Raw genomic sequence first — 25,444 nt, forward strand, 5'->3', positions numbered from 1 at the left:
GCTGCTCGGTACAAACTTATTTAGTACTAGCTGGCTCGAATCCCAACAACATTTTGTTACATGAACATTATAATACCGCGAGGTTACAACCTCGTTATTTTTGTACATATTATGTCACCTATAAGAGACACATACCTCCGGGGATGAGTTTACAAATAAATCAGTATCTGGGAATGATTTGGATTCATAGCATCAATCCACACTTTCAGCCTACATTGTGTAGCAACAACACATCCTGGCCCACACAAAAATATTAGCATATGACTGCCTAAATGAGCGGTTCCATTAAAGTTTGTAAATTCTGCGGAAACACACTGCAACACAAAACCCATCTCACGGCCGCGTCAAATTGATAAAAACAAAATAAAAGAGGGGAGACGATAATAATGCCCACTGAAATCCGAAACTGAATGATGGAAAGCTTTTATTGGGCTCGGGGCGAGAACAGGGTTACATAAAAAGAAGCGACGACGCAGGAGCGTGGATTGGCGTAGATACTGTAGGGGGAAAGATGCAAGGGACAACGGTAGGGCTGGATCGTGACTCGATTCCATTAGTCCCCATTAGACACTGTTGAAAATCTGCATCCATTCTCCCTCCAGCGACGGACTAAGAAACATAATGTATACTGTCATCCCTCGTAAGGGACATGATAGCAGATCAACATTTCCAGCTTGCTCGTCTTCCTTTCTGTACGCTGGCAAACAGCTTTCCTTGCCCCCCAATCGGCGAGCAATGAGGGTTACCGTAAAACAGGCTCAGCAGGCCCCCGTGGGCCAACGGGGACTGAATGCTCCAACGTGTCAAACTTCATTAACAGATTTAAACCTCTACGGAACACGTAGGTAATATCTTACTTACAAAAACTGGATCGATTCTGATTCCTTTTTCTTTTACTCCGATTTTTTGTTCCCGCGTAAAATTCTCGCAGGCGATATTTACCTCGTTTTATCGTCATCTTCTGCAGCTCGGCCATTTTGTTGAAAAACTTTCGACGTGTTTTATCTCAATACTGAGATGATTGGATGAATAAATTTATCGATTAAAAGAAAAAAAAAACGTTTTAAAAATCATGAATAATTCATGGGCGGATCTCCACGAGTGATCAATGAATTATTCACGAAGCAGAACTGAAGAGCGCACTTTCGCAGTGACGAAGTCACGACGGCACTCAGCATTTTTATGCAAAACACAAAAAAGTGCCTTGTCGCAAAAATTCAGTGAACAATATACATTGAAACAAAACTTCGCTTTTAGCAAACCGGTCAGCGTGTATAGCTCACATCTGTCCACTTAAAATTAGGCTACATATATTTTGTTTGAAAGCGGGTCAGGATACAACAAATCAATGGCACACATAGTGGCTATGATTTAGGAAGTTGTTCTTAACAAGCACCACCATAGTACGTCTACCCCCAGATAGAAACGCGGGGCCCGTCCGTGCATCGGAGAAACTCAACGTGCTTGTATTTTAATAACAACGTCCAAATATTTGCTGCGGACCGAAGGGACGACCCGCCGACCGTCCTTCGGGTGCTCTTAGCGGTATCAGCTGCGGGTTTGCAGACGAATTTCATCCCAAAACGGGCGCGAATTATTATTTGACTAAGGCCTGTTGTGACAGTAGCCAGGGGATTGTGCGCAGAGTCTTCGCCAAAGTTCAGTGAGAATTCATATATTTGCACATGGACTAAAGCCCCACAGTGGCGCGCTGTCATTTTGAGCCCAATCAAATTAAAACGGATCTTTCTTCTTTCTGTTTCAAAGCCAAAGCAACGTGTGATATCTGGGGCATGGCTCGGTAGAGGAGATTGGACGGATCCGAAAATGATCTCTTCATTTGCATTCGGACACAGTCAAAAGTACGGTAGCATTGCTGGTTAATCCAACGGGGTGGTGGAACATCACAAAGCCGACAAGTCTTACGTAGCACAATGAAGTTTACTCTAGGATGTCTCGACTCTCCTATAGAAGTATACCCACTTTCTATGGATGGATTGATTTGGATTTATTCGTTTGGGCTTATGTTGTTGACCATGTAGCTCATGTTTCATGTCTCAAAAAAAACAAAACAAAACATCAACGACATGCATGCCAAGACGATGATATAATGTCTGTCATATTCCCTGAAGACATGACACGTCCGTTTAATAGGTTGGTAAGATAGGCACCACTCTAAATTAAGACGCGTTTCCTTAATTAACTCGTTCAAACTAAGGCTGTCTTTGTCATGTACACAGTATACCCAAATGCTATTTATAATACTAACGCTAATAAATGGACAGGAAACCAGACTGTTTACCTCACAGCCTCGGTTTAGCGGCATTGCTATGAATGTGTGCAAATCACGTAGGTCGCCAACCATTTACTAATTCCGGTATGACCTGAACCCTTGTTGTTGTTGTTGTTGTTGTTGTTGATGTCGTCGTTGTCGTTGTCGTTGTCGTTGCCGCTGTTGTTGTCGTTGTCGTTGTCGTTGTCGTTGTCGTTTTCGTTGTCGTTGTCGTTGTCGTTGATCAAAACCACTAGTCAGTGCCACCAGGGGCACATTATTGCCACTTACTCCTATATACTAAAACAGGTGTACCCTCTTCAAAGTCCGTAAGGATGTGTAGGAATTGGTATCATCCACTAGGAGCCTGGCTGGTAGAGCAGAATTTCCCAACTTTTCACGAAGCAATTATGGTTAAGTGTCTTCCCCACAAGGGCACAAGTGTCATGACGGGGTGTCGAACCCACACTCTGCTGATGGACACCCGGGCCTGGGTCCGGTGGACAAGACCCGATATGCCATGACACGCCGAATTATTTACGTTGATAATAACCAATAAAAAAAAAGTGCATAATCTGTAATCATACTAGAGGAATGGTACCAGACTTCCCGTTAATTCATTCCACCTGACATGAAGTCATTTCCGGGAAAATATTAGAATTTGCCTTTGCGTCAATTAGCCATCTAGATCACTGACCGGTGAATGGACATTGGACATTCGTATAGGTTTGTACAACGAATGTCTACTTTGATGTTTCGATATTGGGCATTAACGTACAGTTGGCATATCCAGTGAATGTCTTCTTTTCTCTCGGAATGTGAATGTTTAATGTCCAATGTTGAAATAAAATAGTCACAAATGGTTTGCTTGGTATGGATTCGAACCCACGACCTTATGTTGGCAAGTCCTGCAGTCTTGCCACTGGCTATCCGTATTTGTATTGTTTACATTAGACTTCTAAAACATGTGCCAAATTTCATAGAGCTACTTAAGCACAAACAAAAAGTAGCCAAGCACAACACAAAATATGCTAATCAAAAAAAGGTTACCAGCCAAACCACCATGTCACGTGTACAATTTGTGACCGGTATACTGCTAATTTCTTTTGAGCAAAAATATAAGCAATGTTCTGCCAAAGAAGCCCCATGCAATTTGGGCCCAGTAGATGGGCCTACAATCTTGACAGTGATTATGTTATTATTAAAAGGCACTGAACACGTTTGGAAATTGTCAAAAACCAGTATTCTCACTTGGTGTATATCAACATATGCATTCAATAACAAACCTGTGACAATTTGAACTCAATTGGTAGTTTAAGTTGCAAGAAAACGATGAAAGAGAAAACACCCTTGTTGTAAAAGTTAGTGTGCTTTCAGATAGAAACAAAAGGCATCTGGCCAGAAGTCTTTTGTTATTTTGATGAGAAATTACCTCTTTCTGAAATACTACGTTACTTCAGAGGGAGTCGTTTCTCACAATGTTTTATATGATAAACATCTCTCCGTTGCTCAACATACCAAGTAAGTTTTTATGCTAAAATTCATTTTGAGTAATTACCAAACGCGTACGATGCCTTTAAAAAAAAAACAAAAAAAATGCTCCCGAATCAAAATTCTAGCTAATGATTGAGTACATAAAAACATGGATTTGTTTTTTAATGAATTATCTTAGGGTCCAAGCACTCCACGGTGGTCCAATCAGTGTTGTCTCTCTTGAACGAACCCAGTGATTTGTTACCATGAATACATGAAAACATGTGTTCGATTAATTGTATTCTAAGCTTGTTGATGTATGTGTATGTTTTTGTTGTTTGTTGTGGAGTTAGCTACCATGCCCACATGAACTCTCTCTCTGTTCTCATCCAACGGGGACATTATTTTTGCCCCAGTAACCCCTAAAGCGAGGTATGGCGGGAGTGTGAACTCCAGCTCACCCCTCCCTTTCCTAAACATTATTATCTGGTATTGGGGTTAAGCACTTCTGCAAACTTGACCTATTTCCGTCTCGGTGGGTTGTGTGTATAATTTGTGTACAATAACATCCTACTAATCCCTTGTAGTCTTGTCTCCAGCAAGCAGGCTACTTTTTTTTTGGGGGGGGGGGAATCGAGTTTTGTAAAGGAACCCGGAAGGGCGCCCTCAAAGGCAATGTCCGTAACCACCAAACTTAAAGGCAAAGTAAACCTTTGTTTTTAAAGCGTTTGATTGTTTTACTCCTACAAAATGGATGTATGTGAACATTTCATTTCGAAGGGTGGTCGCGTTTTTGTTTAAGATGTCGTCAATGATTCGGAGCGGTTATGTTCACGCAGGATAAGCTTCCCGAAACGCTTCTCAGACTCAAGTTTTGGAGCATAACTGGTATCTTTTTCAAATAACCACCTCACTTCGGGGGTACATGTATATACACATTCAAAACGGGAACCATAATAAAAGAGGACAACATGGTTCCTAGTTGGGCTAACGTCCACAGTGGGGGAAATGTGTACAAAACCAATGGGAGTCGTTGCCAAAAAGTTGTTGGAGGTTTTTACCTGTAAAGGGGGGGGGGGGGGTCGTTCCTCTGATATATTTATAATACAACTTACAACAACGTTTTGTTTGAAATTTCAATCCTTTCAAAATTTCTTGTTTATGAACTTGAATTTGTTTGAGCTTCATTGTAACCACCACAATGTGTGTGCTCGGTTTGCAAGAGTATTTTTTTTTAAATATAATATTGTGTGTTTGTTACTGGCTTATCAATTGTAACAAGCAGAAAAAGAGAATTAGAGATTCGGTTCTAGAGAACTGTATCATGTTCCCAAGTTGTTTGATGCCGTTCAGAAAATTTGAAGTCAAAACAAGTATGCTATTTATCCAGCAGTTTGTCCCCGTTATCCATTTATAATTGTGTTCATTGTACTTCAGTTCTCAACATCAACTATCTGTTCCTTCTATGGTAGACTTAATTAAGCACCCTCTGCCGTTTCCATCCTACAAAACGAAAACCAGATGTCTCTCATGACACGTCATTGAAAAGTTCACTGTCTTCAAGAAGCTAAGGTGAGCTTCGGGTTCGGATACACACAATAGAGACTTTATAGGTTTTTTTGAAGTGTTTGTCACCGAACATCCGTAACACAACCGAGACGGCCCCTCCATGGGGAAGGTCTAGGAAATGATGTATCCTTATATACACAGGATGCCTTAACAAGAAATGTATCTCCTATGCTGGCGAAACATTGGCACACTTATTTTGTCATAAAAGGGATATCTATTTTGACTTGAGAACCGCGAAATGACCCACATTGGTGCGCAACTTGACAGCAACAACAACATCGTTTGTTTTTAAGTGCTTGAAGTAATTCCTCGATGGGTCGGGAACTTTTTTTAAAGCAATAATGCAGTATTCGGGGTTTCGCCTCCTTGATATTTGCGGAATATTTGTTAATTGAAGTAAAATCCATTTTGTAACCGCTGATTGGTGGTCCAAAGTTCAATTTTGTCAGGACTGTGTTATGAGCTCATCAGCCCATAATTATGTCATTCAGCCCAACTGTATATTGCCGTATATTTTTCTTGCTTCTGGCACCCTGGGCAAAGATATTACCAAAATGGTGAGACTGCATCGACTAGATAGTTTAGTTGGCAGAGCGCATGTTAAAAAGACGGGCTTTGGTTCAAATCCCGCTCTAGTCAAATTTTCTTTGTTCAACATAAAATCGCTTTTAACTTTGCAATTGATACAGAAAAGAAACACGTTCAATTTTAATGTTAACTCTCACTATTAATGAAAACAGTAAACCCAACATCGGCAAAGAGAACAAACTTTCTCTAGAAAAATATCTTGTTTTGCCATGTTTTCTCCCCCGTCAACAAGGCAATGACCTTTAAAGACACTGGACACTATTGGTAATTGTCAAAGACCAGTCTTCTCGCTTGATGTATCTCAACATATGCATAACGTTACAAACTTGTGAAAATTTGAGCTCAATCAGTCATCGAAGTTGCGAGATAATAATGAAAGATAAACACCTTTGTAAAACAAAGTGTGCTTTCAGATGCTTGATTTCGAGACCTCAAGTTCTAAATGTGAGGCCTCGAAATCAAATTCGTGGAAAATTACTTCTTTCTCGAAAACTACGTCAGTTCAGAGGGAGCCGTTTCTGACATCGTTTTATACTATCAACCTCTCCCCATTAGTCGCCACCAAGTAAGGTTTTATGCTAATATTTAGTTTGAGTAATTACCAATAGTGTCCACTGCCTTTAAGGCAAGTCTACACAACAAAGTATGGTGTTACCACAAAAAGAATTTGCATTGATACCATGCAATGCTTCAAAACCCATAGATCTAACTTATATTAAGTTTAGCAAAGTCACATTATAATGAAACAAGATAACTTAGCATGACCTATTTGTGTAAGTCAGACACGCTGTAGTGCTTAACTAAATATTTTGTGTAATAATTGCTTGTGGAAGTCAATTAACATGGAACGGAAATCCCACTCTGAACCGTAACGACCATTCTTAACACCTCATTAACATAGGTTAATAGTTTGTCTTTATCTTCATGTCCCGATATTTGATATAGTTTGATGCTTTGACACTATGCCTTATCATACTGCCACCGTCTTGTTGGTACTCTGACTTCAATTAGAAAAGTAATACCCATTCTCATTGTTTATAAAAAGAGGCACCAGACTGTTTGGCCTTAATACAGCCTTAGCATTCATTAGGAGATGTTGCTCCTCTCTAAAACTCATCTTGCCTTCTTGTTGTTCTTCTTGTCTGTGTTTAGGCTAAGTGTAATACTAATGAGTTTCAGTCCTCGTTCCCATTCCTTTATCTCGTTCTTTGTAATCAATTGTTTTGATTAATTTTCAGATATTGTCCTTCTCTTGCATTTTTCTTTACTTGCATTTATCTTTACTTGATGTTCTTCTTGTCGAGATCATCAAAGAGTAATTATTTAGTTTCAATTCATTTTACAAATTCTTCATCCTATTCTTTGTATCAATATAGATTGCATTCATTTGAAGAATTTGTCCCTCTTTAGTATTTCATCTTTACTTCTTGCTGTTCTTGGTCATGTTTCCTCAAAGTGTAATGTTATTAAGTTTCAATCGTTATTCCCAATCCTTTCTCCCATTCTGAATTGTCATCGTATCAACATATCGCATTCATTTGAAGATGTCGACCCCTTCTAAAACTCATCTTAACTTGTTTCTGCTCATGTTGAGCCAAGCCATAATGTGAAGTTGTCCCCCACTTTAATCTGCTTCCCATCCCCTCCTCCCTTCCCATTAATGGCTGATATATCAACAAGACAGCATTCATTGGAAGATGTTGCCCTCCTCTTGCATTTAGTTATTATATTGAAGTTGTCCCCCATTTTAATTTGTCTCGTAACAATAGGTAGCATTCATTGGAAGATGTTGCCCTCATTAATTTTGCAATTCATCTTCAAGACTTGTGTTGCTGCTCTTGTTTATGCTGTCCTCCCTCATTGTATAATCTTAACGGTTGTCATTTCAAAGGGATGCATTCATCGTGTGTTGTGGTAATGGTGGTATTTCAAATGCACCGGTCTTCTTCACCACATCCCTTTCTTTAACTCAATGCTCAACGCTGCCACACCAATGGAATCTTCATCCATTCAACGATACCGTAGCCAGTTTTGTCTTGTTCGTGTTCTCCTTTAATAATCGGGCAATGTTATATTATATTTATTTGTTCATCATCTAAACATGAAGTGTTTTACCAGTCATGAAAGCACTCATTAAAAAAACAGCCACTAAAATACAGACAATAAAAACCAATCATAAATGTAGTTAAACGGTCTACCAATGTTCTTCTTTGTTTTATATACTAGTTTGTCTAAACACCCTTTCTTTTCGCATTAGTCGAAGGGGAGAACATTCTTATGTTTTCATACAGGATGACACCTACCCTTCTTTTCTTTGGACATGGTTCGGACGGCATAAGGGGCTGGGTGTGGGGGTGCTAACGGTACTCATTTTGGTTATGAGATGCTGGTCATAAGTTTATGACGGTTTGAGTTTCATACACGCTATGTTTATTCTACATTTAAACATTGCATTGTTTCAAGCTGCCGCGATATCTCGTTGTACACTGTCTGGTAACCATCTTCATTATACTGATAACATGTACTTAACAGTTAATCTTTTGACATTTGCTACCGTTACCTTCTCTTTACGACTCTGTCAGAACCACTTTTTGTAAACTTTTGAAGGAAATACAGCGATGGCTGAAAATGTCCATTATTGTCTACTCTTGGCACCCTTCCTAACATTAGTTATTCATGTTTTTGTTGGTCATCTTGTTCCTCCATTCAAATGAATGTAACAGTCTTTGTGTGATCACATTCTGTCTGATTCCTTCTCTGTCCTCTGCTCATGTTGCGTACAACATTCCCCAACTGGTGGAGCTACACGAAGAGGGTGAATGACAGTACCCCCGTTTAACCTCGGCTGTACCCTCCTACCCCCTCCCCCGTCATCATCTGCACCTTCAGTTCACCTTCTCACCCCTATCGTAAATGACGCATGTAGCCTCAGGCGCATGTCACAATTTCAGACAAGCTTGGAAGGAAGTTTCCCCATTACCCAAGTTTATGAAAATTGAGTTCCAATCAGCGTTTGTTTGTCTACGGAAGCACCAAGCCGGGCCAACGGTGAATGCAGCGCTGAGATAGGTGGCTCCCTGCGCTCGAGCACGGTCACAATCCAGCCACTGGTAATCACGTACATTTGTGGCTCTCGTACTTTAGGGACCACCGATTGCATATAAACCGCCCAAAATAAAACCCCCACTATGTGTGGTAGGGGGAAAATGATAGATTATAAAAGTCACAACAAACTCAGGAATTACTCTTCATTGAAGTATGACACAATCATGGTCATTCTACGTTGGTTCCCCAGGTGTGTGGAATTATCTTTTGGCAGTGTATAACAACCCTCTTGGCTATAGCAATGGCTAGGTGTGGTTTTGCGAGCAGACGTTTTGTGACTCAACCTTAAAACGAATTCGCGCGCTTTTCATCACCTGGGCACAGTTGCACCTTTTTAAAGAAAATTTACCCGCCCGGATGTGCCATTTGGGTTGGAGTCAACACGTGTACTTTTTTTCTTAGTGGATCTATTATTGGTTCTGTTTCTTTTCTTTTTTATTTCTTGTTTCTTTGGAAACTGCCTTGGGCCTAGAAAGGTCGAACTCGGTTAAAATCAGTCTTGTTTTTACGGGGTTGTTTTTAAACCATATTCATAATGTCAACAGTATGGTTTTGATTTAGTCATGTCTGCAGTGCAGCTTCAAAGATGTATGACATTTTTGTGATTATTTGAAAAACAATAAGTTGTTGATTTCTTTTATGCTCAGAGATAACATGATTTGTAGTTCTTTAATTTTTGTTTTGTTATTTAAGATGGAAACAATTTTGTTAATTAAAGTTTATTATCCTTTCGTGCTGACAATGGATTTTGTTTTTTAATTTGCCGCCAAGAAGTAGTTCTGCACAAAACCGCAGCACGGCATAAATGGATTCGAACCCACGACCCATGTAGCCTAGAGCAGATAACAGTTTGACCAGTGTGGCTGTTTGCTGATCTTACTTCGTCGGGGGGGGGGGCGGCAATTGGTGGGATAGTGAGTAGAGCCATTATCTAACATGCGGTGAGAGAAAAATTAAATGGTCCTCATTTTGATTTGAACCCATGACCCCCTGACACTCCGGGCAGATGCTCTACCAACTGAGCTATGGGGCACAGCGGTAGACACCCACATGGAATAGTATGCAACATGGGCAAAGTAACACACTTTTTTATTGTGTTGGAATAGTGCCTAAATACCATAGAAGTGAAATAGCCAAATATGGGATGAGAGAAAAATCACATAGGTTCTCGTTGGGATCTGCTTACCAACTTAGCTATGAGACACAATAGTAAACTCCCTCAGGTTTTCCATTAAGAACCATCTTTACTGTCGGTGATGCATGGATGCGCAACTGGGCAAAGTAACAAACACAATGTCTGATACTGGTACGGTGTCTGAAATAACAAAACATGGGCTGAGAGAAAATCAAATGGTCCTCATTGGGATTTGAACCCAAGCCCACCTGACACTCAGGGCAAAATGTTCTAATTGAGCTATGAGACACAGTGCATATATATACCCATCAGTTTTTCTCTAAGAACCACATTTCTCTATCGGTATTGCATGGATGTGCAACTTGGCAAAGTAACAAACACAATATAATTGTGTATGGGTGCCTATCACCATCGAAGTAAAATAACAAAAAATGTGATGAGGGGAAAATCGAACGGTGCTCATGGTGACTTGCTTACCAACTTAGCTATAGGGCACAGTGCATATTATACTCCTTTAAGAACCACATTATTTCTCTTGGTGTTGCAGGATGCGCAATTGGGGAAAGTAACAAACAATTGAAATTGGTATGGTTCCTAATCACAGAAATGAAAACAACCAAACATGGGATAAGAGAAAAATAAAAATGGTCTTAATTGGGATTTGCCTACCAACTTAGCTATAAGGCACAGTGGTAAACTCCCTCAGTTTTCCCTAAGAACCGCATTATTTCTCTTGGTGTTGCATGGATGCGCCACTGGGGGAAAGTAACAAACAATTGAAATTGTTATGGTGCCTAATCACCATAGAAATAAAAAAAAAAAAACATGGAATAAGAGAAAAATAAAAATGGTCTTAATTGGGATTTGCCTACCAACTTAGCTATAAGGCACAGTTGTAAACTCCCTCCATGTTTTTTGTTTTGTTTACTAAGAACCACATTTTTCTTTCAGTGTTACAATAACGTGGATGTGCAACTGGGCAAAGTAACAAACAATTGAAATTGGTATGGTGCCTAAACACCATAGAAGTGAAATAAACATGGGATAAGAAGGACAAATCAAAATGGTCTACGTCGGGACATCTCCTACAATTCCCCAACGCGGAGCGCGTGCCAACCATTTCATACCACGGATAAACGTGTGCCTCTATAGGGGCCTACGCATCTTCCCCCGTTAATAATGGATATATCTGTGTATAGATTTTTTACTGTGGCTTTTTTATGAAAATCCGGTTTGGATTGAAAGTGAAGGTCAACTCTCTCATTTAGTTTTTTTATTATAAATTGTTGCCACGAGACATTTTTGTCCTTGATTCAAAGTTGACAATCTTCAGAATCAATTAAACCAATTCTAAACCATTGCGGGGGATTATAGACCTTTTATCATGGTGCGGCCATGTTGAATCTTCTTCCATTCAAATCAATGTAACTAAACGTATAGGCTGGAAGGATAAATAGTCTGGTTCCTTTTTGTATTGATTGTTATTGTTCATTGATGGTATTGGAAACAAGGAGTATGACCAAGATGACCCTTTTCCCCTCCCCCCCCCCCTTTTTCACTTCAGATTTAAACAGAGAAAAAAAACAAAACAAAACCCTGAAATGTAACGTTCAAGAATCCGGGCAAGAGAACTGGTTGCAAAAAAAATCTCCGTCCGCGACTCCACAGAACAGACAAAAACAAAATAGACAAAGACATATACTAAACGAGGTTTTGGTAAAAACTGATGGAAGTCTGAAGTCAGTTCCGAACTGCTTCTGTTGCTAAACGTTCAAAATTGCTGAGCGTTAATATCCTGCCGAGCTAACTGTTTACCAATGAAAACGATATTTGATGTGTATCTTCGACTAGTTCCCTGTAATGAAATTTTCTGCTAAGTACGGCATTTGGACATTATATTATACACTAAAATTAAGGAGACTCACTGACCAAACGGCAAGTTTATAGTGGTTTTACTGTTTCAGCCAAAGTGCAAATATATTTTGAACTGTCCTCAGAAGTCTAACTGTAATACAGTCCTCGGTCCTCGCCCAGCACCAACGTGAAGTTCATTGACTCACGGTTAAGGACGAAACGGTCCCCCAGTAAAATGTTATTGAATAATATTTTTCTTTATTAATTGAATGAAAGCATCATGTCATCAGCTCTCCCAAGATGGCCGCCCCAAAGTCCCCTTATCCTCATTTTACCCCCCCCCCCCTTCACCGGCGTCTGAGTATTAAGCAATATTTCCACCTGTAATCGCTCGGGCTGAAAAGTTTTGATCCCCGGAAATTCCCCCACCATCACTCGTTCACTCTCTGACCCCCTAAATAATATTTGGACAAGCCACTGGGAAAAGTTATTCAACTTTGTTGAGCAGTCGCATTGCTGAGCATCCTTCCTCCGGGGTAACCTGATTACGGTCGGCTTAATGTGTTTGTGCTCGCTGTGCAGAGGCAGTTAGCACAACAGGGGCCATCTATACATTTACTCTCCTCTCTCTCCGAAAAAATACAATGTCACCGCTCAATTCTTCCCATGAGCGGCAATAGCTGCACACACATTTAAAAAAAAGTTGGAAATCGATGGAAACTCAATGGAATAACATCACTCAAAAAATCTTTCTGAGTTTTTTTTTCCGCTTATAAAAACGCCGCCCTATATTTTAGAAGGCGTAATGAGTTTAAACTGTTGCGAAACTATTTTATGTTGTAAGTTTAACCTGGATAAATCGTGTTGCTCTTTAACTTTAGGTGAGGGTGGTTGTTTACGATGGTACTGAAGTGAGGTTGCACTAAGACAGGGAGTGCAGACTGTGCACTTTAAGTTCAGCTTGAACCTTAAAGGCATGGACGCTATTGGTAACTGTCAAAGACCAGTCTTCTCACTTGGTGTATCTCAACATATGCATAAAATAACAAACCTGTGAAAATTTGAGTTTTAAAGGCCATTGTTGGTGTCCAAGAGTGTTTGTATTCAAACCATTGATTAAATGATATTGGCTAAATCTTTAATTGCTCACGAGGTATCGTCACAAGGTGACTCAATTTGGTTATACGTTTTCCAAAATAGTCTAGAATCATGCGAGCCGATAACAAACAAAATGTTGTCAGGAATTTTGATTTTATACTTATTTTAAGATCATAAGATTTAGGATCGAGCCCTGCCGACTGAGTGTTTGATTGGCCTCGTTAAGGGAATGATATGGCCTGCAATTTCCAGTCCCCAGTCCCAAGTCTGTTCCTTTATCTTGACGGTTGAGATGTGTAATCCACCGAAAATATCCCCTTTAATCCCACTAATCTTAATAGGACCACGTCACTAAACATTATACTCATGCTATCACCCAAACAGAATTTGGCGTATAATGCGCAAATTCCGTCTCCAAACGCCCTAGGGGCGAAGGGGGTCTTTGCGCAGTTTGGACGAAGGCGTGCGTGGAAAACCAGCCGCATGGTTCCGACCAGAAGTTGTGGTTGCACGGTCACTTGCGCGAACTGGGAATTTTTAAGGGGGTATCGCCCTTGCAGTATGGACTCCTTGGGGGACGGGTAGGTTTGTGGGGGAGGTTGTTGGCCAGACGATAACGGTGAGCCCTCACCGATGGACCATGTCCATGTCACTTTTACTGCTTGGGTTGATTTGAAAGTAGGTGAACCTTTAAGATGTTCTATCAAAGTTTGAAACGGTTAACCAACACCGTATGCTGAAAGAAAAAGTTAACGTCAGGTTAAAATGGTTACATGATTTTGTTTTCGCACAAAGTTGTGCGCTGTTGACAGCATTAAAATCAGTTGGCATACACTTGTCAAACTTTAAAACCAACTTAGGCCCATGGCCGCAGAGAACGAAACATACTTTTTATCCGCGATTATTAATTAGTACTTGTGGTATTATCTGTGTATCCTTACTTGGTAACGAGCAACGGATAGGAACTAGAGCTGTTGGTAAAACATTGTGGAAAAAATATCCATCTGAAGTAAAGTAATTTTTGAGAGGGAGACAACTTCTCACCCAAGTAATAAAATACCTGAACCCTCTAGTTTTGGACGGTTTAGTGCTCAAACAAGTGACACATACCAAGTTTCTTGGTGTAGAAATTGATGAGGATTTATCCTGGAAGAATCATATGAGAGACGTTACCAATAAAGGAGCTCTATATTGGTTTAAATAAACCGTCTTAGAAAATTCATACCTGGGTATATTTTGCTGACCCTGTATAACCCTATTGTCGTTTGACAATAACCAAAGGTGTCCAGTGCTTTAAAAATCAAATAAACCAAACAATAACAAGGAACACTTCCTGAAATAATGACAAAGAAATTTGTCTTAGGTGTCATCGACCACAGTTCTTATAGAAACACTTCAAGACAATGTATATATATTTCCGCGAGGCAATATGTTATCCTATTTTTTTTTACGACCTCAACTGCCCACAAATCACCTCAAATTGGCCACAGAAAAACTCATTCCCGAAACCCATCAACGTTTCAACTCGCAATCCCATTTATAATTAGAATGATTCTTCTTTGGTTTCTTTCCATCCCCCATAAATTATTCCCTGTTTTAATATGCCTAGAAATAATTTCACCCAATTATCACACAATCCAAAATAGCCATTGAAATTGAGACAAGTGCGCTGAGATTCAGGAAATGATGGATTCTTATGGGAATAACATTCAGATATCACTGTGTCTTTCAGAAAGAAAAGTTAGCGTTTGTGTGGAAAAGAAACTAAGAGACGACTTTTGAAAAGTATAGCCCTGAAAGGTCTTTGTATAGCACAGTGCGATAAATAGTAGGGAAGTTTAGTGAATATGAAAATAATTGTAATACGAACTCCGTAACATGATATGAGAGAAGTCTATTAAAACCAAAATGTTTTAAGAGTAGTGTTGGCATCTGTCCCTCTATTGCAAAAAAGTACATGCAATTAATGTGCGTAACAGAATCGTTGTAACATTATAGTTAATTTGTATGTTATCGTTCGGTCTGAATGTTTCTTCAATGTGACATGGTATGGGGGAAATGGTATACGCAAAAATGTTTGTATAACTTTTGAACACATGATCAGTATAGTATTTCCCTCTAGCTGTTGCCAAATGGTACAATATCTATTCTGTTGCGGTACCCGCTGCCAAAACAAAGGATTCGAACTGCCTCTAGCTACCGGGCAATCTCGGTAGTCTAGTTGGTATGACACTGCTCTAGCCAAAACATAGGATTCGAGCTGCCTCTAGCTACCGGGCAATCGCGGTAGTCTAGTTGGTAAGACACTGCTCTAGCCAAAACATAGGATTCGAGCTGCCTCTAGCTACCGAGGAATCGCGGTAGTCTGGTTGGTATGACACTGCTCTAGCCAAAACATAGGATTCGAGCTGCCTCTAGCTACCGAGCAATCGCGGTAGTCTAGTTGGTATGACACTGCTCTAGCCAAAACATAGGATTCGAACTGCCTCTAGCTACCGAGCAATCGCGGTAGTCTAGTTGGTATGACACCCCCTGCCAAAACATAGGATTCGAGCTGCCTCTAGCTACCGAGCAATCGCGGTAGTCTAGTTGGTATGACACTGCTCTAGCCAAAACATAGGATTCGAGCTGCCTCTAGCTACCGAGCAATCGCGGTAGTCTAGTTGGTATGACACTGCTCTAGCCAAAACATAGGATTCGAGCTGCCTCTAGCTACCGGGCAATCGCGGTAGTCTAGTTGGTATGACACTGCTCTAGCCAAAACATAGGATTCGAGCTGCCTCTAGCTACCGAGCAATCGCGGTAGTCTAGTTGGTATGACACTGCTCTAGCCAAAACATAGGATTCGAACTGCCTCTAGCTACCGGGCAATCTCGGTAGTCTAGTTGGTAAGACACTGCTCTAGCCAAAACATAGGATTCGAGCTGCCTCTAGCTACCGAGCAATCGCGGTAGTCTAGTTGGTATGACACTGCTCTAGCCAAAACATAGGATTCGAACTGCCTCTAGCTACCGAGCAATCGCGGTAGTCTAGTTGGTATGACACTGCTCTAGCCAAAACATAGGATTCGAACTGCCTCTAGCTACCGAGCAATCGCGGTAGTCTAGTTGGTATGACACTGCTCTAGCCAAAACATAGGATTCGAACTGCCTCTAGCTACCGAGCAATCTCGGTAGTCTAGTTGGTATGACACTGCTCTAGCCAAAACATAGGATTCGAGCTGCCTCTAGCTACCGAGCAATCTCGGTAGTCTAGTTGGTATGACACTGCTCTAGCCAAAACATAGGATTCGAGCTGCCTCTAGCTGATGGGCAATCTCGGTAGTCTAGTTGGTAAGACACTGCTCTAGCCAAAACATAGGATTCGATCTCAACCCGAGTAAATGCCTGTGATATTTTTTTCATAGGACTCGAGAAAGTACTGAATATACAGTGCTAACATACATCGGTGTATAGGCAAAAACAAAATTAATATGGTACAAAATCGTTGTGGCTGAATGAAAAACGTTTAAACATGCAATCATTTGGTCTGGAAACACAATTACTGTGTTGTGTTTTCTTTAATATGAAACCTGTAAGATGATATGAGAACAATTTATTTAAAAGAATTAACAAGTGTTTATGAGCATCATTTTTTTTCTTTCTCCCTTTATTGCATCAAAAGTACACACAAACAGGGTTAAGGCCAATTTGTGTGTTATCATAGTCTGGAACACACAACTTTCAATGTCAGTATAATTGTTTCTTTTCACTCACACCCCCGCCCCGTTTGTTTCAATGTTTGTCTTCTCTGTCCACAACCGTGTAATGTTTCCACTGCTTAGCCAAATAAATCAGAGAGCAGAGATGACTTTATTATTTCTCCCTTCCTGTCAGGCTTAGACCTGGTTAAAACTTTGAAAGATGTGTCTGGTGTAACAGAAGAAAAGCTTGACCCCCTAGATTGATGAAAAGCTGGCAGGCCTCGTAGTCTGCTAATGACTATGTCTTTGACAGTGTCTATTCGCAAGGTCATCTGTCTGTACTGCACACCGGCAAAACAATGAGCAATGGGCTTAAAGACACTGGACACTATTGGTCATTGTCAAAGACCAGTCTTCTCACTTGGTGTACCTAAACAGATGCATGAAATAACAAACCTGTGAAGATTTGAGCTCAATTGGTCGTCGAAGTTGCAAGAAAATAATGGGAAGAAAAAACGCCTTTGTGTGCTTTTAGATGCTTGATTTCGAGACCTCAAAATCTAATTCTGAAAATTCTCGAAAACTACGTCACTTCAGAGGGAGCCGTTTCTCACAATTTTTTATACTATCAACAGCTCCCCATTACTCGTTACCAAGTAAGGTTTCATGCTGATAATTATTTTGAGTAATTACTATTAGTGCCCACTGCCTTTAAGCATCATACACACAGATACAGAATTTTCTTTTGGAACTTTGTACGATCTACTACCATATGATACGAATACTTTCCTTTTATGACGACCTCAACGTCATCGGCCTACAACACAATCAAGCTGTTCAAGATGACCAGGATCGGCCTGGATGGCACAGGCGAATTTCTAATATTAAACAAACCCGTGTTCACAACGTCTCGAGACGATTTCGGCCCGTGTAGCGTCAACTAGTGTGGGTCTTGCCAGGCTCTGCGAAAGAAACAACTTGCATCTTGTGGTGATTTTATTATTCACTCTTGTGTTCTGGGATGAAAATGAAATACAGTAGCACATGTCATTTCTTGCTTAGTATAGTAAGCATTTCTGCAGTACTAAGTGGGAAAATATCATATCACACCAATCTGTCCCATGCTTTTTACAATTGTATTGTTAATTTTCCTTGTGTGTTTTCCCCAATTGTTGTTTTGCTTTCTATTACTAGATGTTTTTGGATTTGGCGCATTACAGTTAAAGACACTGGACACTATTGGTAATTGTCAAAGACTAGCCTTTACAGTTGGTGTATCTCAACATATGCATAAAATAACAAAGCTGTGAAAATTTGAGCTCAATCGGTCGTCGAAGTTGCGAGATAATAATGAGAAGAAGAAAAAAAACACCCTTGTCACACGAAGTTGTGTGCGTTTAGATGGTTGATTTCGAGACCTCAAATTCTAAAATCTGAGGTCTCGAAATCAAATTCATGGAAAAATACTTCTTTCTCGAAAACTACATTACTTCAGAAGGAGCTGTTTCTCACCATGTTTAATACTATCAACCTCTACCAAGAAAGTTGTTATGCTAATAATTTTTTTGAGTAATTACCAATAGTGTCCACTGCTTTTAATACCTATTATCATTACTACTATTTATAAAAAAAAAAAAAAAAATATTTTCTTAAGTGAACATTAACTATAAAGGTTGTTATGACCTCAGCTTTGAGGTTCGGCAATTTCCCAAACAATATAAACAATTATTTGATATAAACACAATATGACCGACTGGAATTAAAATGTGTAAACCCCGCAAGACCCGACAGCAACGAAATCGTTAAGCGACCATACTTCCTGACACAATTTCTGACCAGAATCCCGTAAAATGTGTACAGATTGTCAATTCTCCACGCAGCCTTCCTCCCCTTGCCACCAGCCACCGTACTTCATATCTCATTGTGACGTCAGCAGAGCGTATAAGTTGAGAGAAATCTTGCATCGCTGACAAAAAAAAAAAAGCGGGAAAAACCGGCCAAGCAGATCAAAGTTTTTAATTGTGTGGAAGTACATGTCCCGGATGTATACCACCTGCTGACGTTGCGCACTGCGAAGTGGGCGAGAGAGTGAGAGAGAGTGACTTCGCCATTGAAATGCCGCACCGACAAAGGAAATCCCGGTCTTCCTTAAACATGGATCTCTTAAAAGACAAATATTAAATTACTGGTCATTTTAGTAGGGCATAATGGGTCCCAATCGCTTCGACAATATGTGATAATGGGATAATGGCCTCCCAGTCCTCTTCCGTCACTCTTCCTTCAAGATAGAAATCAAGTAGCGCGTGGCGTGCTCCCCGGGTGCGTTCAAGGCCGAACCAGGAAGGGGGGGGGGGGGTTATTTTATTGTGTTGCGGGTGGTAGGCCTAGTTCGGAACTGGACCTGAAAATATTGTTGAGAGGTGACCTTGATCTTGTGTCGAATGAGCCTGAAGTGTTCATTCGTGTTCCAAATATTTTGCGAAGTACATTAATACAATTGTCACAAGACAAGTTTCTTGTTGTTGTCATCCCTAAATGTACCTTTTGTTGATGTGGTGTAGTCTATGAATGTCCGTGTTTAATCAGGGGATCATGTTTATTATCAGTAACAGCAGAATAATTCAAACGATGTTGTCTCTTGTTTTCTATTGCAGAAAGCTTTGGCGGAAATTGTGATGACATTTGATTTTTGATTTGGTCAAACGAGAACTCACTGCATTCATCACAACGTCCACGGTGCGTCCGCCCACGGTGCGTGGTGATGTGCTGATGAAACAAGTTTGAAAGGGCAAGGCTTTCTGGAGACGGTAATAATGAAAGCAGGTAGGCTTTTACATTATGACGTCATCGTGTTTTTCGTGGAAGTTTCCTGAAATTACAAGAAGGACTTTCATAGTGACCAAAGGTGCCAGACTATTGTATTCAAAGCCTCAGAGTGCTTACACTGGTAAAAATGTTCACCACATCAAAAAATAAATAAATAAATAAACAACAACACTTATGCAGGTTCATCGATGATACTATTGTCTTTATTCAAAAAGTTGACACCCTCGACGCACACGCAAGTGTGTAATGCCCCCCCCCCCCCAGTCGTGGACTCTCCTTTGTTTAACTCTTTTCCTGAAAAAAAAATTACCCATTGTGTTCCTTTGTGGCAACATTCGTTGACCTATTGTCTCTTTTGTTATGTCCTCAGTTTGAATGTCACTGAATACACACAAGTAAACCTGCAATCAGGGACATCAAAATTGTCTCTTTTTTTGTTTGTACAATAAAATTTTGTCAGAGCCACCAAATGGTTTTTGTACTTACTTTCCAACTAGGGGCCTACACTGTAAATTGAGGTGTGTGTTTTTTTTGCTCTATATTGCTGCCCATTTGGCATTGAAGTAGACCGAGGATGTCCTCACTCGCAGAACAACCTGGTCCCATTTTTTTGTTTTATTTATTTATTATAAAGTCTTTAGTTTCAACTGGTATAGACATCCCCCACCTACACAATCTACGCGGTCTCACTCAGAACTTGATCAGCTCTGCACTGAGGCTAAGGGTTAAATAGGTTGGCACCTTTGGTCTTTATGATAGTCGGCATTCAACATTAAGAAGGAAACAAGACACTGTACAATTCAGCGGATATTGATCAGCAAAAACAAAAATACTTGGTGTTCTTTGTCTCCCCATCCCATCCACAATTACCTAAGGAAGATGCGTTTGTTTTCCCTGTAAACAGTCTTGTGGTGAAGTTGGACCTACTTCACGGCCAAGGAGTATTTAAAATTTGGTTTGGACCGGAGGACACACAACAAAATAAATGGAAAGAAACCCTGAGAACAGATCGTCGTAATATTGTATATTATTGTCATCACCCGTCAAGTGTTCATCTCTGTTCTTTCAAGGTTTTGAAAATAACGCTCTGCAATGATTTTAAAGCCATGGGACTAAAACTTGCTGAAAAGGCAGCGCCGAGTTTGCTACGAAATCCTAAAAGCATATTGAGGTCGCGCCTCACGGATACCATAGCATTTCTCTTGCAGAACAGTCGCATTTAAGGTCGCCACAATTCCTGGTTTAGATTTCGGAACAGAAACAAATCTTTATTAAGTCCCTTCCCAAAAGCCCCACTTTTTTTTGCAACACATTATCTCTCCCCTTGACTATGACCTGAATTCTTGTTTTTCTATTTCTTACACCTCAAAGATTTTCTATCATCAGCTTCCTTTGGAATCTTATTCCGACCCAGATTTGTGAGTTAACTTAAAGAACTGTGCCTTCAAAGGAAGGTAGGTTACCTGTTTTTGCACCGAAAGAAAAATCCCCCCTTTGATGCGGTCCAAGGCGATTCGGTTTGCTTTCATTCGTTGATGCCTATGTACCCTTTACGATAGAGCGGGTGCTCCATGGTGCGCGTACGGCATTCAGTCCTCGCACCACTTCTTGCCAAACGAACTTGGGCCCCCGTTTAGTTATTTGTTCGCCACTTAAATTTCAAAACACGCAAGGGGTTAATTCGAGCTTGAAGTTTAGAAGGGAATCTGAAAAGGAGTTTGTCAACTTGCCTGTTAACTTGTATCTTAATATTATTCATCCGCTTCAGAAGGGGGAGGGAAAAAAAGCTTGTGACTATTTATATCCGCCTGGAAGCACTGCGCATGCTCCAGAAGCGCTGACGTGTCAGACGCGTGACATGAGATTCAGTGATATGTTTCGAACACGCTTTTTTGTGCTGAATTATCACGAAGAAATGCATAGCGTTTTAAGGAAATATCTCTATTGATTTTGAATAAAATGTAGCACTTTGAACTGCAACTTCCTTTGAAGTTTTATGTCAGAAGGAATAATACTTGAAATGAGATGTATTCAAATTACCTGAAAGTGGTTTGTCCTTATTTATAAGGGCGGGGGGGGGGGGGGGGGTTACATTTGGTAATTACTTCAAAATTATTTTCTACACAAACTGACAATTCGTGTAAGAAGCACTGCAGCTGTTGATAAATAAAAACAGTTTAAACGATTCCCTTCATAAAGAATATGTTTTAGAAAAAAGGGATTACAAAAAATTACAATCTGAGAAACGTTTCTGCATGAAACATTTATCAGACTTTATATTCCAATTACGGGTTGTTTTCCGTACGTGAACAGAACCGCTCCAGGTGTTCGGTGATTTCTCAAAAACGCTACCACCTTTTAAAGGATTTTTTGTACGGGTTAGTTGTAGTGTAGGTTTAAAACAATCGAACGGTTCAAAAAACAAACAAAAATTACCATACCATTAAAGACAGTGGACACTATTGGTAGTTGTCAAAGGCCAGTCTTCACAGTTACTGAGCTCAATTGGTCGTCGAAGTTGCGAGATAATAATGGAAGAAAAAAACACCCTTTATACACGTAGTTGTGTGCTTTCAGATGCTTGATTTCAAGACCTCAAATTCTAAACTTGAGGTCTCGAAATCAAACTCGAAAACTACGTCACTTCAGAGGGAGCCGTTTCTCACAATGTTTTATACTATCAACCTCTCCACATTACTTGTTACCGAGTGAGGTTTTATGCTGATAATTATTTTGAGTAATTACCAATAGCGTCCACTGCCTTTAAGCTGTTTCCGATCTCCTCAAACCTGGGGTAACTTTTCTTAGGTGTAATGATTCATTCTATGCATGATTACCTTAAAATTTGATTATTTAATTAAAAAAGGGTATGACATGTCTATTTTCAAATGAGAAAGCTTGTATTTATTTTAATACAAGTATAATATTTTAACCTTTCTAGATTCAGCATGCAGACAAAGGGCTTTCAACATGGTACCCGATAAATAGGGTTTTATTCAATTATTCACTTTAAAGACAGTTGACACGATTGGTAGTTGTCAAAGACCAGTCTTTTCACTTGGTGTATCTCAACATCTGGACAAAATAACAAACCTGTGAAAATTTGAGCTCATTTGGTCGTCGAAGTTGCGAGATAATAATGAAAGAACCAAACACCCTTGTCACACGAAGTTTTGTGCTTTCTGATGCTTGATTTCGAGACCTCAAATTCTAAACTTGAGGTCTCGAAATCAAATTCGTGGAAAATTACTTCTTTCTCGAAAACTATGTCATTTCAGAGGGAGCTGTTTCTCACAATGTTTTATACCATCAACCTCTCCCCATTACTTGTAATCAAGAAAGGTTTTAGGATGATAATTATTTTGAGTAATTACCAATAGTGTCCACTGCCTTTAATTCTTCTGAATGAAATACATAGTTTGCATTTCAAATTGCCCGCGTCAGGACAAAAGTCTAGATTAGCTGTCATGATAGATATGTCAGATTCATAAATAAAAACCCAGTACCGTGCGAATTATAGGCTGTAAAAGCTTAGGACAAATATATTTGTATAACTTAAAAAAATATAGGTCTTTAAAAGGTATTTTTCTTTGTTCTCAATTAGCAGATGTAGCTTGAATGTTTTCCCGTCAAGAGTGACATGACATATTGTTTGTCGTTTATCATCGCCTACCTTTCCCCCAGTTGGTGACTGTTGCGACACCCCAGTGTTCCGAAAACCTCCTCGTGATTTACACGCCAGGGTTAGAGTTATAGGGTTAGAATTTTAGGATTAGGAAAATGTACCGTGTGTTGTCGGAACATAAGGATGCTGGAACATAGGTGTGTAACCTCATTTCAACTATTTCTTGAATCGTATTGAGAAACGACCCTATTGTAAAACACATGTTCTTCGAACATTGTGCATATTATTGTCAAGAAATTTACCATTCTCATTTAAGTTGTTTAGGGAAAGGATTTGTTTGTGCCGGAACATAAGGGTGTCGGAACTTGTGTGCAACCTCCCGTTCAACCTTTCAATATGTTTTAGTTTTTAATATCTTGGATCACAATACGACATGTCCATCATATATAACACATAAATATACTTCTTGGCCAAATATTGTGCAAATTATCTGCTACCAACAGTAAGACATTTGACCTTCTCGTTTAAATGACATTTTGATATTAAGGCTAAAAGGTAGCCCATCTGTGATAACTTTGGAAATGAATTATCTATTTTGTACTGTATGAAGATGTCTTGGTCCAAAGGGTAAGCATCTAGCCAGGAATGGTAGAATTAAGCCTTGTTACCGGTCACGGGTTATGCATCTTGGGGATTCCTCCTTTAAGATGTTATACCCACTGGACCCTGTTGATCAGTTCATCTCTACCTGACAGGCAGAGCGGAGCTCTTTCATAATGTCAGCTGACAATCTTTCAGCGTGTTCCACTCGATCCATCCGCGGGAGGAAAGGAGCTGTCTCCCCCGCCACACCCAGCCCATCACAGTCGCCGGGAGAGGTCTGCTAACAACTCGGCCTGCCATCCTCGGTGTTGTGCATCAACCCATCAGATGAAGGGGGTGATATGACGCCGATTCTCCCCGGGCAATGTGGGGAGGGAGAGGGGGTGCCACGTCAAAGATGCTCGGACAAAAGAACCCAAGACAATGACCCAAACGGGGGTGATGAACAATATGAGTTCTTCTGGACAATATGAATTACAGGCTCATCTTCGATGACCTAAAAAGTACAGAATGACCATTGGAAGGGGCTGTGGACTTCAAACCTCATCATTGACCACAATGGACAACAGATGACATGAATTCTATACAGAAGGAAACTCAACACTGTAGCATTACGATAGATTAATAGCCATCGCACTATTTCTTTTATGAATATAAAAACCAAAAACCAAAAGAAAAATATATCCTATGCTCTTTAGCCTGAGGAATCAGGAGTAATAAATTAAGTCCACTTTTTTTGAAAGGGGCAAAGTCAAGTCCATTATCGAACTTGTTACAATCTATAAGGTGACGCCTGGCTGCCCACATCCTAGGTTGTATCTTAAACATGGGTTTGATCCCTGGCTATGCCAACTGACGGTTAAATTGCTTCTAAATGGCACCCCAAACAAACATATTGAAGAAAACAAACCAGAAGTTATGCTCCGAACACCTAAATAGGGAGACCGCCAACATAGGGCCAGATAGATCAGTTGGGAGAGCACCCGGCATGTATGATCCGAACGACGCTGGTTCAAATCCCACTCTGGTCATTTTGTTCTGTGTTCAGCCTGAAATTAAACTAATATTATCTGTTGAGGGGATCAAGTTCGAATGCAGTAGAGCTGGTTTGAACCAAAATAATGGACAATATCAGACGCTTGTTAGATTCGTTTGGAAATTATACCTTATGAAATTTATTTTTGTGAAAAAAAAAAAACATGACAAAACTTAACACTGTGTCTGTGCTGGTGCCTTTGTCTATTGGGAGTGGATACAAAAGGTTCCCTGCCTTGTTGAGAAATGGTGCCTTTAAGTGCCTTTTAGCATGTATTAGGGGCTCGTCACTTGTCAGCATTTTTTGGGGGTCGGCAGATAAAGTCTGAGAAAATTGCAATGTAGCAGAATTTATTGTGTCGATACATATCTCACATAACCATATCCTCTTACACTATATAACGGTCCCTCCATCATCGGTAAATTTGCCCCGGATCGAGGCTAACAAGATAGAAGTCAGAGATATCAAATGGTGAACCGTTACCTGTATCATCATGTTTCATGGTATCCGAGAAAGAAGAACAAATAGCAGGAGACCCTTAAACATTTCTTTTAATTTTTCTCTCATTTTTTTATCGA

Source organism: Asterias rubens, chromosome 12 (genome assembly GCF_902459465.1).
Source record: "Asterias rubens chromosome 12, eAstRub1.3, whole genome shotgun sequence".
NCBI lineage: Eukaryota > Metazoa > Echinodermata > Asteroidea > Forcipulatida > Asteriidae > Asterias > Asterias rubens.